At 46.7% G+C, this 14,797-nt stretch overlaps 1 protein-coding gene across 1 annotated transcript in view; it reads left to right on the top strand.

Moving 5' to 3' along the window:
* niban2 (niban apoptosis regulator 2) overlaps window positions 1–14,797 on the top strand; it is a 187,633-nt gene that overhangs the window by 75,264 nt on the left and 97,572 nt on the right. The gene's annotated exons all lie outside the window — the stretch shown is intronic.

The following is a 14,797-nucleotide window of genomic DNA, read 5'->3' as shown; positions in this document are numbered from 1 at the left end:
AATGTTTGGGACAAAGACCCATCATTTATTTATTTGCCTCTGTACTCCACAATTTGAGATTTGTAATAGAAAAAAACACGTGGTTCAAGTGCACATTGTCAGATTTTATTAAAGGGTATTTTTATACATTTTGGTTTCACCATGTAGAAATTACAGCTGTGTTCATACATAGTCCCCCCATTTCAGGACACCATAATGTGTGGGACACATGGCTTCACAGGTGTTTGTAATTGCTAAAGTATGTTTTAAATTCCTCTTTAATGCATGTATAATAGAGCTCTCAGCACCTAGTCTTTCCTCCAGTCTTTCCATCAACTTTGGAAACTTTTATTGCAGTTTATCAACAGTTAGATACGTCTGCCAAACCTTAGCCAACTGTTTGAGACATCAGCCAAACCTTAGGCTTTCCAAAATCAACTGTTTGGAACATAGAAAATAGGTGCAGGAGTAGGCCATTCGGCCCTTCGAGCCTGCACAGTCATTCAATATGATCATGGCTGATCATCCAACTCAGTATCCTGTACCTGCCTTCTCTCCATAAGGACCACAAGGGCCACATCTAACTCCCTCTTAAATATAGCCAATGAACTGGTCTCAACTACCTTCTGTGGCAGAGAATTCCACGGATTTACCACTCTCTGTGTGAAAAATGTTTTTCTCATCTCGGTCCTAAAAGATTTCCCCCTCATCCTTAAACTGTGACCCCTTGTTCTGGACTTCCCCAACATCGGGAACAATCTTCCCACATCTAGCCTGTCCAACCCCTTAAGAATTTTGTACGTTTCTATAAGATCCCCCCTCAATCTTCTAAATTCTAGCGAGTACAAGCCAAGTCTATCCAGTCTTTCTTCATATGAAAGTCCTGACATCCTAGGAATCAGTCTGGTGAACCTTCTCTGTACTCCCTCTATGGCAAGAATGTCTTTCCTCAGATTAGGAGGCCAAAACTGTACGCAATATTCCAGGTGTGGTCTCACCAAGACCCTGTACAACTGCAGTAGAACCTCCCTGCTCCTATACTCAAATCACACAAAGGCAGCAACTCTACCGCTGCACCGCCGTGACCGCCCTCATCTTTGCCTTATTGTTGCCATGGGTGTCCAGTCCCTTTACAGCTCCATCTCCCACCAGGAAGCTCTCAAGGCCCGCCGGTTCTATCTTGAAAAGAAACCCTTGAAAGGCTTGTGCTGGTCAAGCTGAAAAATATCACAATCCCCCTGCTGGACCCTCTAGTTTGCATATCGGGCCAATAGATCTGTGGATGATGCAGTCAACCCTGGCCTGCACTTCATCCTCCAGCACTTAGACCACCAGGGGACCTGTGCGAGGCTTTCATTTGTTGATTTTAGCTCTGCATTCAACACCATTGTGCCAGAGCTACTACACTCCAAACTTTCTGAGTTGACTGTGCCTGAACCCCTCTAGTTTGCATATTAACATCATTAAGAAGAAAGAGAGCACTGGTGAGCTTACTAATCGCAAAGGGACTGGCAGGCCAAGGAAGATCTCCACAGCTGATGACAAGAATTCTCTCTATAATAAAGAAAATTCCCCAAACACCTGTCCGACAGATCAGAAACACTCTTCAGGAGTCAGGTGTGGATTTGTCAATGACCACTGTCCGCAGAAGACTTCATGAACAGATATACAGAGGCTACACTGCAGGAAGCAAACCACTGGTTAGCAGCAAAAATAGGATGGCCAGGTTACAGTTTGCCAAGAAGTACTTATAAGAGCAACCACAGTTCAGGAAAAAGTCTTGTGGACAGATGAGACAAAGATTAGCTTATATCATAGTGATGGCAAGAGCAACGTATGGAGGAGAGAAGGAACTGCCCAAGATCCAAAGCATACCACCTCATCTATGAAACACGGTGGTGGGGGTGTTATGGCCTGAGCATGTATAGCTGCTGAAGGTACTGGCTCACTTTTCTTCATTGATGGTAGTAGCATAATGAATTCTGAAGTGTATAGACACATCCTAACTGCTCAAGTTCAAACAGATGCCTCAAAACTAATTCTGCAGCAAGACAATGATTCCTAACATACTGCTAAAGCAACAAAGGAGTATTTAAAAGCTAAAAAATTGTCAATTCTTGAGTGGCCAAGTCAATTACCTGATCTGAAGCCAATTGAGCATGCCTGTTATATGCTGAAGAGACATCTGAAGGGGACTAGCCCCCAAAACAAGCTAAAGATGGTTGCAATACAGGCCTGGCAGAGCACCAACAGAGAAGACACCCAGCACCTGGTGATGACCATGAATCGCAGACTTCAGGCAGTCATTCCATGCAAAGGATATGCAACAAAATACTAAGCATGACTACTTTAATTTACATGACATTGCTGTGCTCCAAACATTATGGTGCCCTGACATGGGGGGGACTATGTATAAACACTGCTGTAATTTCTACATGGTGAAACTAAAATGTATAAAAATGGCCTTTATTAAAATCTGACAATGTGCACTTTAACCACATGTGATTTTTTTCTATTACAAATCTCAAATTGTTGAGTACAGAGGCAAATAAATAAATGATGGGTCTTTGTCCCAAACATTATGGGGGGCACTGTAAATGTTGGTGTCTGGTTTGAGTTTTGTACATTCGCTCTGCAAATCTACATTTTGTTTGCTGTGTGTACCAAAGAACTTTTGATGTTTGAAGTATTGGAATATTAAAAATGCTATATAAATATAAGATTCTGCTGAGGCGAAAGGACCTTTATTTGGAAAGCATCTTTCACGAGGAAGTGAAAATTTTGATATCCATGTCCACTGGAAATGCTGTTACTCTCTCATTTTATGTTCTGTGAAATTTTTTAGGCCAGGGAATTGTTTGATACGGTAATTATGAAGATCAACAAGGGAAGGAGCATCACATAGAAACATAGAAAACAGGTGCAGGAGGAGACCATTTGGCCCTTTGAGCCAGCACCGCCATTCATTGTGATCATGGCTGATCATCCACAATCAGTAACCTGCCTTCTCCCCATATCCCTTGATTCCGCTAGCCTCTAGAGCTCTATCTAACTCTCTTTTAAATTCATACAGTGAATTGGCCTGCCTTCTGTGGCAGAGAATTCCACAAATTTACAACTCTCTGGGTGAAAAAGGGTTTTCTCATCTCATTTTTAAATGGCCTCCCCGTTTCTTAGACTGTGGCCCCTTGTCTGGACTACACCAACATTGGGAACAATTTTCCTGCATCTAGCTTGTCCAGTCCTTTTATAATTTTATATGTTTCCCTAAGATCCCCTCTCCCCTTTTCAATTCCAGTGAGTACAAGCCCAGTCTTTCCAATCTTTCCAATCTTTCATCATATGACAGTCCCGGGGTTAACCTCGTTATCCTACCCTGCACTGCCTCAATAGCAAGGATGTCCTTCCTCATATTAGGAGACCAAAACTGCACACAATACTCCAGATGTGGTCTCACCAGGGCCCTGTACAACTGCAGAAGGACCTCTTTACTTCTATACTCAAATCCTCATTATGAAGTCTAACCTCGTTATGACATGGATAGGACGGGTTTGGAGGATTATGGACCAAGCTGGGACATTGTTGGCCGGTGTGGGTGAGTTGGGCCGACGGGCCTGTTTCCACACTATATCACTCTATGACTCTATGCCATTAGCTTTCTTCACTACCTGCTGTACCTGCATGTTTACTTTCAGTGACTGGTGTAAAAGCACACCAAGGTCTTGTTGCACTTCTCTTTTTCCTAATCTGACATAATTGAGATATTAATCTTCCGGAAGTGGCGGCGCTGGTGAAAGGCTGCGGCTCGCCTGCAGTCCGCTTGTTTTTACTTTTTTGTGTTGTTTTTTTCGTCTTGTTTATTTAAGTTTTTGGTTTTTAGGTTTGTGTTATGTGTGTGGGGGGGGGGGGGGTTGAAACAGGGCTTTCTGTCTCTCCCTTCGGGGGAATGCGACTTTCTTGTCGTATCCCCCTTCTCTGCCTCCGTCTGCGCTGAGGCCTAATGGCGGAGCTGGCCTCGAGCTCGACCTTGAGGCTCCGGAGGCAGAGCCTGTCAGGACTCGCCCTGGGCTCGCTCCCGTGAGGGCGGCCCGGCTCGGGGCTGGAACGGCTCTCCCGTGAGGGGCTGAGACGCTCCCGTGAGGGCGGCCCGGCTCGAGGGTAACGACGCTCCCATGAGGGCGGCCCAGCTCGAGGGTAACGGTGCTCCCGTGAGGGCGGCCTGGCTCGAGGGTAACGGCGCTCCCGTGAGGGCGGCCTGGCTCGAGGGTAACGGCGCTCCCGTGAGGGCAGCCCAGCTCGAGGGTAACGGCGCTCCCGTGAGGGTGGCCTGGCGCGGGGCTGAGACGCTCCCGTGAGGGCGGCCTGGCACGAGGGTGGTATTGCGCTCACATGAGGGTGACCCGGCTCGGGGCTGGAACGGTGCTCCGGTGGCTGAGACGGCGTTCTGGCGGCGGCGGCCTGAGTCCAGGGTTCGGCCGCAGGCCAGTGGACGACATCGTCAACAGCTGCGTCCGCTGGACTGGAGGGCGGCAGCTTCGACCACCCCCGGGCCGCGGAGTTTGAACCGGCCCGTTCGCGGAGCTCGGTGAGCCGTGGGACTGACTTACCATCGCACGGTGGGGTATCGCCTCAGCGCAGAGGGAGAAGAGGAGGGAAGAGACAGCAGCCCTAAGATTTTTGCCTCCATCACAGTGAGGAGGTGCTTGGTGGACTCACTGTGGTGAATGTTAATTTGTGTTTACTGTCTGTTCTGTTGTTTATTATTGTATGTATGGCTGCAGGTAACGACATTTCGTTCAGACCGTACGGTCTGAATGACAAATAAAGGATCTAATTCTAATTCTAATCTGCCTCCTTGTTCTTGCCTCCAAAGTGGATAACCTCAAATGTATCTACATTATACTGCATCTGCCATGCATCTGCCCACAACCGGTCCAAGTCACCCTGCAACCTCCTAGCATCCTCTTCGCAGTTCACACTGCCACCCAGCTTTGTGTCATCTGCAAATTTGCTGGCGTTACTTAAAATCCCATCATCTAAATCATTAATATATATTGTAAATAGTTGTGGCCCCAGCACCGAGCCTTGCGGCACTACACTCGCCACTGCCTGCCATTCTGACAGGGACTCGCTTATTTCTATTCTTTGTTTCCTGTCTGCCAACCAATTCTCTATCCATGTTAATACCCTACCCCCAATACCATGTGATCTAATTTTGCCCTTTAATCTCATGTGTGGGACCTTATCAAAGGCTTTCTGAAAGTCCAGATACACTACATCCACTGGCTCTCCTTCATCCATTTTACTCGTCACATCCTCAAAAAATTCCAGAAGATTAGTTAAGCAGGATTTCCCCTTCATAAATCCATGCTGATTTGGACCAATCTTTTTACTGCTATCCAAATGTGCAGTTATTATTTATTTAATAATTGTCTCAAGCATCTTCCCCACCACTGATGTCAGGTCTATAATTCCCCGTTTTCTCTCACTCCTTTCTTGAAAAGTAGGGTAACATTAGCTAATCCACAGGAACTGATCCTGAATCTATAGAACATTGGAAAATCATCACCAATGCGTCCACGATTTCTAGAGCCACCTCTTTGAGTACCCTGGGATGTAGACCATCAGGCCCTGGGGGGTTATCATCCTTCAGTCCCATGTCTGCCCAATACTATTTCTCGCCCAATGCAAATTTCTTTCTGTTCCTCTGTCTCCCTAGGTCCTCTGTCCTCTAGTACATCTGGTAGATTGTTTGTGTCTTCCTAGTGAAGACAGAACCAAAATACCTGTTTTACTCTTATGCCAGTTCCTTCTTCCCCATAATAATTTCACCTGTTTCTGCCTTCAAGGGACCCACATTTGTCTTCACTAATCTTTTTCTCTTAACATACCTAAAGAAGCTTTTACTGTCCTTCTTTATATTTTTTGGCCAGCTTACCCTTGTACTTCATCTTTTCACACCGTATTGCCCTTTTTGTTACCTGCTGTTGGCCTTTGAAGGTTTCCCAATCCTCTGGCTTCCCGCTACTCTTTGCTATGTTATACACCTTTTCTTTTAGTTTTATTCCATCCCTAACTTCCCTTGTCCCTTACTCCCTTTAGAATCTTTCTTCCTCTTTTAAATGAAATGATTCTGCATCTTCTGTATTAGGTCCAGAAATTCCTGCCATTGTTTTCCCACTGTCATTCATGCTAGGATCCAGTCGACCTTGGACAGCTCCTGTCTCATGCCTTCATAGTCCCCTTTGTGCAGCTGCAACACTGACACTTCTGATTTAACCTTCTCCCTCTCAAATTGCAGATTAAAACTTATCATATTATGGTCGCTACCTCCTTTATCTTGAGTTCCCTGGTTCCCTGGTTAAATCTGGTTCATTAGACAACACTAAATCCAGAATTGCCTTCTCTCCAGTAGGCTCCAGTAGAAGCTGCTCTAAGAATCCATCTCGGAGGCAATCTACAAACTCCCTTTCTTGGGGTGCAGAATCAACCTGATTTTCCCAGAGTTGGAGGGGCTTAGCAGGCCAGGCAGCATCTGTGGAGGAAATGGATAGCCTTTCAGAAGGTCCCACATAGGAGGCTGGCCAAAAGGCTTTGGGCCCATGGGATCCAGAGCAAGTTGGAAAATTGGATCAAAACTAGTTTGGTAATAGGTAACAGAGGATTGTTTTTGTGATTTGATGCCTGTGGTGTTCCAATGGATCAGCGTTGGGACCTTCCTGTTTGCAATATTTGTGAATAATGTGGATGTAGGAAGTGTGATCAGTAAGTTTGCAGTTTACATAATGATTGGTGGAGTTAATGATGGTGTGGTGGATAGATTTGAGCTGCAAGATGACATGGATGTGTTCATGACTTGGGCAGAGAAATGGCTATGTGAGTATATTTTTTGGAGTACTAATGAGGCTAGAATATATACCATTTATGGTAATGCCTTAGGGAGTATTGAGGGCCTTGGCATATAAGTCTACTGATTCTTGAAGGTGGTAGTGTCAAAGTTTGTTTCTTAAAAAGCAGATAGCAACAAAAACTGTTAAAAGTAAACCATGGCAATCTTTAATTGATTCGTCAGATGGGAGTGGCAAAGATCTACAGTGAGCACAAACGTTGCTCAGTGCTTCTCGGCTTCTCACAGAACAAAGGACAGCTAGCATAATTATACATTTTCTTATCAGTAAAACACTCCTACCACGTCTGAATATGGCATGACTGAAAGATTCTGTAGCCTTTCAGAATATAAGAAAAGCTGGGTCCAAATCAAGCTCATCCAATAACAAGTTATTACTTGTCTTTGGAGCGTCAGCTATTTTTTCAATCTTAGCTTCTTTATGGCCTTGAAAAGAAGCACATGTTATTATGCAGGCTGCCATCTTAATGTCTTTATTGAAAAGACAACCTGTCCTCCATATTGTGTTCCATATAATTTACAAAGTCATTCAGACTTGGCACCGAGCCATTCTTTTGTTCTACTAGTCCATGCTTTTGTAGTAGAACGACTCCATTTTAGATTTGACTATTAGCTCTTTCATTCTCTCCTTTTTATCAAACATGATGACATTCATAGTCCTCGGTAGGTACACACAATGGTCCCAAGCATTAGAGAAATGATTAACAGAATGATAGAGCCATAATGTATCACAGTACCCAAAAGTCCACCAAACCAAAGGTATGGCTACCAGTTCAATAGTACCACAAAGTCCATCAAACCAATGGTATAGCAACCAGTTCTCACTCTCTTCATTGACAACTATCCTGATGAAACTTGTTTTGGGTCGATGGATCAGGTGCTACCTGTAGGCGGTGTAATCCGTTCAGCCGATATTGGGGTTGTGCCATAGAGTTCGCACTTGTCCGAGGGTGTTGCCAGTTTCTTCGTAGATCGTTGCACAGGTGCTCCCCCCCCCCCCCCATACCCCTCATCCTGTGGTGGAGTTCATCACCTTGAGTTAGATGCTTGCATATCCCTGGGTTTGGACAGCTTTTCCCAGTAGGGTTGGGTGGCCTGCTTTCACATCACCATGTAGAAGCGGCTGCTGGACTGGAAGCCAAAGACAAAGCCACCGTAGATTGTGGTCTGTGTTTACGTAGAAGGTGCCACTGAAGTTGATGGCGTTGACCTCCTCAAATCCGACAGCAAGGCCAGGGTCAGAGTTGGCGGTCTGCAGTAACTCCCTGGCCTTGTTGCGCACTACCCAGTTGGGAACGATTGCATCATCCCCTTTGGAACTTCCTCAGGTCAGTCTCGCTGATGGCGCTACAATACAATACAATACAATACAAATTTATTGTCATTTGAGCCTCAGTGAGACTCAAACAAAATTTTGTTTACACAGCCATACAAACAAAGACAATGTCCTACAGACATACACACAATTAAATTCACACAAACATCCATCACAGTGAACCCACTGTGATGGAAGGCAAAGTCTTTTCTCTCCCCTGCTCTCAATTTCTCTCCCGATGTCCAAGCCCCAGGCGGATGATGATAAGTCCCACGGCCATTTTAGGCCGCGCGGGGCGATTTACGGCCCCGCTCCCAGTCTGAAAGTACAAGGTTGGAACCCCCACGGGCGATGGTGAGTCCCACGGCCATGAAGCCGCGCCAGGTGATGTACGGTCCCGGTCCTGGTCGTTCCAACCCCGCGACACGGGCTGGAGAAGTCGCGTTGCGGGAGCTCCGGGAAGCGGTCTCTCTCTCCCCCCGGACCCGCGAGCTCCCGATCTCCCAGTCCACCGGACCTGCGGCTGCGTTGCTGGAGCCTCCGAGCCCCAGGAGTCGAGTCGCAGCAGCAGCGAGTCACCACCGCTCCCCACGCTCTGAGGCCGGCCAGCCCCACGATGGTGAGTAGTCCGCAGCTCAGCAGCTCCGCAGTCTCCCGAGCCCCCGGGTCTTTCAGGCTGGAGGCCGCTCCACGGTGCTAGGCCCCAACGACAACGGAGACCCGACAGGGAAAAGGTCGGGTCTCCCAGACAGGGAAGAGATTTTAATTAGTTTCCCTCCCCGCCCCCCACATATACACATTTAAAACTAGTGTTAAAAAACACCAAACACTACATTTAACTAGACCAAAAAAAAAAAAAAAAGACAGACAGACAGGCTGTAGGGGCCGCTGCAACGGGTGAGTCGCGCCGCCCACGATGGTGTTCTCGGGGTACATGTCATAGATATCTGGGATGTTGTTGTCAGAGTCATCCTTGCAGATGTCTCTGCTGTCACCATCGGCATCAATCTGGTCAGGGTTGGGAACAAAACGGCCATTGTCCTTCTCATTTGAAACGCCATCATTGCCATCCTCATCAATGTCATCACACTGATTACCCACCAGGTTTGAGTCATTGTCTTCCTGGATAGGGTCAAGTCAAGTCAAGTTTATTTGTCACATACACATACGAGATGTGCAGTGAAATGAAAGTGGCAATGCTCACGGACTTTTGTGCAAAAGACAAACAACCAAACAGCCAAATAAACTATAAACACAATCATAACACACATATTCTTTTACATAATAAATAATGGAAGGAAAAACGTTCAGTAGAGTTAGCCCCTGGTGAGATAGGCGTTTACAGTCCGAATGGCCTCTGGGAAGAAACTCCTTCTCAACCTCTCCGTTCTCACCGCATGGCAACGGAGGCGTTTGCCTGACCGTAGCAGCTGGAACAGTCTGTTGCAGGGGTGGAAGGGGTCTCTCATGATATTGTTGGCTCTGGAGTTGCACCTCCTGATGTATAGTTCCTGCAGGGGGGCAAGTGAAGTTCCCATAGTGCGTTCGGCCGAACGCACTACTCTCTGCAGAGCCTTCTTGTCCTTGGCAGAGCAATTCCCAAACCAGATGGTAATGTTCCCGGACAAGATGCTTTCCACCGCCGCTGCGTAGAAGCACTGGAGGATCCTCGGAGACACTCTGAATTTCCTCAATTGCCTGAGGTGGTAAAGGCGCTGCCTTGCCTTACTCACGAGTGCTGAGGCGTGTGATGCCCATGTCATATCCTCGGAGATGTGGACTCCCAGATATTTAAAACAGTTCACCCTATCCACAGGATCCCCATTTATCCTCAATGGAGTGTACGTCCTCGGATGATGTGCCCTCCTAAAGTCCATGATCAGCTCCTTCGTTTTTTTGATGTTCAAGAGGAGGCTGTTATCCTGGCACCAGAGTGCTAGATCAGCCACCTCCTCCCGGTAGGCCTTCTCGTCGTTGTCTGAGATCAGGCCCACCACCACAGTGTCATCAGCAAACTTAATTAATGAGTTGGAGCTGAACCTAGCCACACAGTCGTGTGTGTACAGGGAGTACAATAGGGGGCTGAGGACGCAACCCTGGGGCGATCCTGTGCTCAGGGTGAGGGACTTCGATGTATTCCCTCCCATCTTCACTACCTGGGGCCTGGCGGTGAGAAAGTCCAGGACCCAGGCACACAAGGAGGTGTTGAGCCCCAATTCCATTAGCTTCCCGACCAGTCTGGTGGGGACTATCGTGTTGAAGGCTGAACTGTAGTCTATGAACAGCATCCTCACGTAGCCCCCCTTCTGGCTGTCCAGATGGGAGAGAGCGGTGTGCAAGACCTGGGAGACCGCATCGTCCGTGGATCTGTTCGGACGGTAAGCGAACTGCAACGGGTCCATGTTCCGAGGGAGGAAGGCGCAGATGTGTTTCTTCACCAGCCTCTCAAAGCATTTCATGACTACCGAGGTAAGGGCCACCGGACGGTAGTCATTCAGACAGGCTGGGGAGGCATTTTTTGGTACCGGTACAATGATGGATTTTTTGAAGCAGGCAGGGACCACGGACTTGTCCAGGGAGAGGTTGAATAATGTAGTGAGCACTGGAGCTAGCTGCGTAGCACAGGACTTGAGTACTCGCCCCGAGATGCCATCGGGGCCTGCAGCTTTTCTCGTGTTCACCCATGTCAGAGCCCTCCTCACGTCATGCTCGGACAGCGAGAATGTGTGCACATTCCTCCCTTCAGCTTCGGTAGCCAGCCCGCTGGTGGTATTGTCGATAGTCGGAACACCTGGAGTGGTGTTGCCCCTCTCGAAACGAGCGTAAAAGGAGTTCAGGTCATCAGCTAGGGTGGTGCCGGCACTTGCGGATGAGGGAGGGGTGCTCCGGTAGTTGGTTACAATCCGTAGCCCCTGCCACAGGCTTCTGGTGTCCTGCTGCTCCATCTGTAACTCCATCTTGTCTGTACCTTCTCTTTGCGTCCTTCACCGCCCTTCGCAGTCGGTAGGAATCTGCCTTGTAGACGTCCATGTTTCCTGATGCCAGGGCCGAGTTGTAGGCAGCGGTGCGAGCATTCAGGGCCACACGAACAGACCTGTCTACCCAGGGTTATGCATAATCTCTTTCCAGAGGTCCATCTGTTTCATAATGTTCAGCTTCTCTCTCTCTCTCTCTAGACCCTTGGTCATATGATAGAGCTCAAAATGCTTCAAGATTGTTTATCAAATGTGGTTTGTCTTTCCGAAGTTGTGACCAGAGGCTTTGCACTTCCTCCTGATCTGTAAAGATGTGCTTTTTTCTGTATGGATCAGCTTTACATGGCGCTGCTGGTAGCGATCAATCAGAAACACCTTGTTACATCCTGGGTAGGGCAAGGTCTTTCACGCACCTCTTCATGTTGCTCTTTTATGTGTTTCATAAGTTCGTCAACTCTGTAAACAGCACAGCAACCCTTATACTGACACCCTTATACACGGTGGGGAAATCTTCCCTTTCCAAATTTGACTTTGGTTTCTGGCCACGTTTTTATCCAGATTATTTCTTCACATCCTTAATATTGTACTTCTTAACTGGCAACTTACCCTTCTTCTTCCAATATGGTTGAAAAGACTCATCTGAAGAACCATTCTTAACTTTTGTTTCTCTGTCATCTTCACTTGATAAACACCTTCAGCAAGATCACTGGACTCCAATCCATCCACAACATAATTTCTTATAGAACAAGGTGCTTCATTGCAGTTAACAAGTTTTTTAACATTTAATGATGGAATTGCATCTTGCACTTGAACTTTTTCCCAAGAGCACTCTGTATATTCAGGATCTGAGCACAAGAACATATCCTTCTTCAATGGGAATTCCCAGTTGTCCACATCCACCAACCGCAAAGCGGCTCCACTGTATGTACAAGGCTGAAAGTCTGCTAACACTGGGACAGGTTGATGCTTCGCAACATTATCACCCCCACCATTTTCAGTCACTGTTCCATTCCGAGGTGAAAGGATTATTGAACCATCCAGAACTTCCTCCATTGAATCCTTATTTCTACTGGATGGGTACTGTCCCTCATTCAAAACAACGATGCGACTTGAATGCATGTCCAGGATGTAACTGGCAAAGTTGAATCCTACCTCACCACAACACCAACTAGCTTCTTCCCCTCTGTTATCAGAGTTCAGAACCGTCCTTCCAATTGCTAGGATTCTGTCTGATTCACCTCTACCCCATTGCAGACATTGGACTTTGTCTCGGGAACTGGTGTGCTATAATGCTCAGAACTATGTTCTCCACACTAACCTTTCCTTTGCTCTACCTATTTTAGGTGAGCCTGAATTGATTGCATTTACCTATTTTAGGTGAGCCTGAATTGATTGCATTTATTCATGTTAATCCTTTGTGTCTTGCAGACATTGAAAAAGGGTGCAAGATTCTTTAGACTCATCATTTAGCTGTTGAATAACTATTAACTGGGTTCCTGCGTAATTAATGTTTCCAAACTTAGCTGACTTGATTCAATTTCAATAGGTTTGTTTTTATCTGTGTTCTGGGTCAAGGGATGTACCATGGACATATGAACATTCAAATTGTGAGCCTTCTCGAACTGCTACTCACATTGGTCACAAGCAAATTCAAGTTCAGCTTCTACATTGTGCTTGGTCATATGGTATTTTAAGGATACTCTTTGCCTGCACTGGAAACCACAAACTTCACACTGCAAAGGTTTTGCTCCAGTATGGCGCATTTGGTGAACTGACAGTTGTTTCCGCTGTTTGAAAATCTGTCCATATTAATCACAAATGTAGTTTCTTTTCACAAATCGAGTCGTTCTTTCTCCCAAGTTGTCCATCAGCGTGTGGAGCGAAGGAAATAGGCAACGTCTCGGGCCGAAACCTTTCTTCAGACCCAGCCCGAAACGTTGGTTATTTCCTTCGTTCCATAGATGCTGCCTCACCCGCTGAGTTTCTCCAGCATTTTTGTCTACCTTAGATTTTCCAGCATCTGCAGTTCCTTCTTAGACGTTTTGCGGTGACGGCTTCATCTGCGGTTCCTTTCTGTTGGTGGGGGGGGGGGGGGGGGAGAGAGAGAGTCCTGGCCCGTGGAGGCTCCTGGTTCATTCCCTCCGCGGGTGCCGCCTTGCCCGCTGAGTTCCTCCAGCACTCTGTGTTTTTTGTCTGGCTCTGAAGTTGAAGGTGGCTCAGCGGGACGGGCATGGGTTCTGGGGAGAGGGTTACATTTCTGGTCAAGACCCTTCTTCAGACAATCACAAGTACTCTCACCGACGAGAGTTCAGTCTGAAGAAGGGTCTTCGCTCCAGAGTCGCTGCACTGCCTGTCCTGCTGAGTTACTCCAGCTTTATGACTAACTTCAATTTCAGAGAAATTAACTTTTTCACGGGGGACTTATAGCGTATACCCCCCCCCCCCCCCCCTTCCTTCCCAACCTCAGCCTCACGGACCTTAGCGTACCCCTAGTTCCTAAAACCCATTTCCATCACTGTTCATGTTGCACTTATAATGCAGGCTTGAAGTGATTCTGTGAAACAAAAAGATAAAGAGCTGGTTTCAGTCCAACAGCAGCCTGAAGCACTTCAGCCTCTTAGCCCTGTGACCAGCAGCCTGAAGCACTTCAGCCTCTTAGCCCTGTGACCAGCTCTTTCAAGCTTTGTACTGCTGTTTGAGTGAAACCAGCTCTTTATCTTTTTGTTTCACCCCCTGTCTGTCCACATTCATCTCCCGCTCCCCCACCTTCCTCCCACGGTGCCTGCTGCTTTGGTGGCAGGCACACCATCATGTTTACATTGCCAGTTAACCACTGATTTATTTTCAAGTGGTCAGTGTAAAATCTGCCTTCTTATTAACTGGTATCGTTGCCAAAAGTGACTTGCTTCGTGAAAATGGGCATTTGTAAAATTAAACCCCAGTGTCCTCTGAGCTACGTGTTACTGTATTGTTCAATATTCTTGCTAATTGACGTATTAGCATTTCAATGCTGCGTGTGCTTCAGCATGGGCCATCCATTAGTTAGATCGCAGCAGAACATAGTATTAAATCGCAAGCGACTGCAGATGCTGCAGATCTTGAACAAAAAAAAACAAACTGCTGGAGAAATATTGAGTCACACCGTTTAGTGAAGCCACCTAACAAAGGGTTGCTCTTTGGAGGCGAATAGTCACTACCTGACTAACTGCTGACTCTTTTTAACTTGGCGCAGAGTGCAATGGTTACCCGTTTTCTATTGCACAAATGCATGAGTGAAGAGTCGAGTCAAGAATGTATAATTGTCATGTGTACCCACAACAGAACAATGAAATTCTTATTTGCAGCAGCATAACAGGCGTATAAACACAATACTCATAGATTGTATGAGAACGTATGAGATACGACTAAATTCAATAATTTAACCCTAATACTAGTGCAAAAAAGCTCAGGGTGCCCCATCAAATCTCATCAATCGCTTGCTAATCGCATGACTGCGTCCAACTGCTGTCTGGTTTGTTGATCGTATTGCTAGATATGAACTGTTTTGGGAGAGAAAAATGCTCACGGCAGACCAAACGTGTTAAACAGAAATTGGTCAGATAATGAGCACAGTGAGATATA

This window comes from Amblyraja radiata, chromosome 32, assembly GCF_010909765.2.
Source record: "Amblyraja radiata isolate CabotCenter1 chromosome 32, sAmbRad1.1.pri, whole genome shotgun sequence".
Lineage (NCBI taxonomy): Eukaryota > Metazoa > Chordata > Chondrichthyes > Rajiformes > Rajidae > Amblyraja > Amblyraja radiata.
Note: the sequence above shows the minus strand (reverse complement) of the source record. Positions and strands in the feature narration are given on the sequence as shown.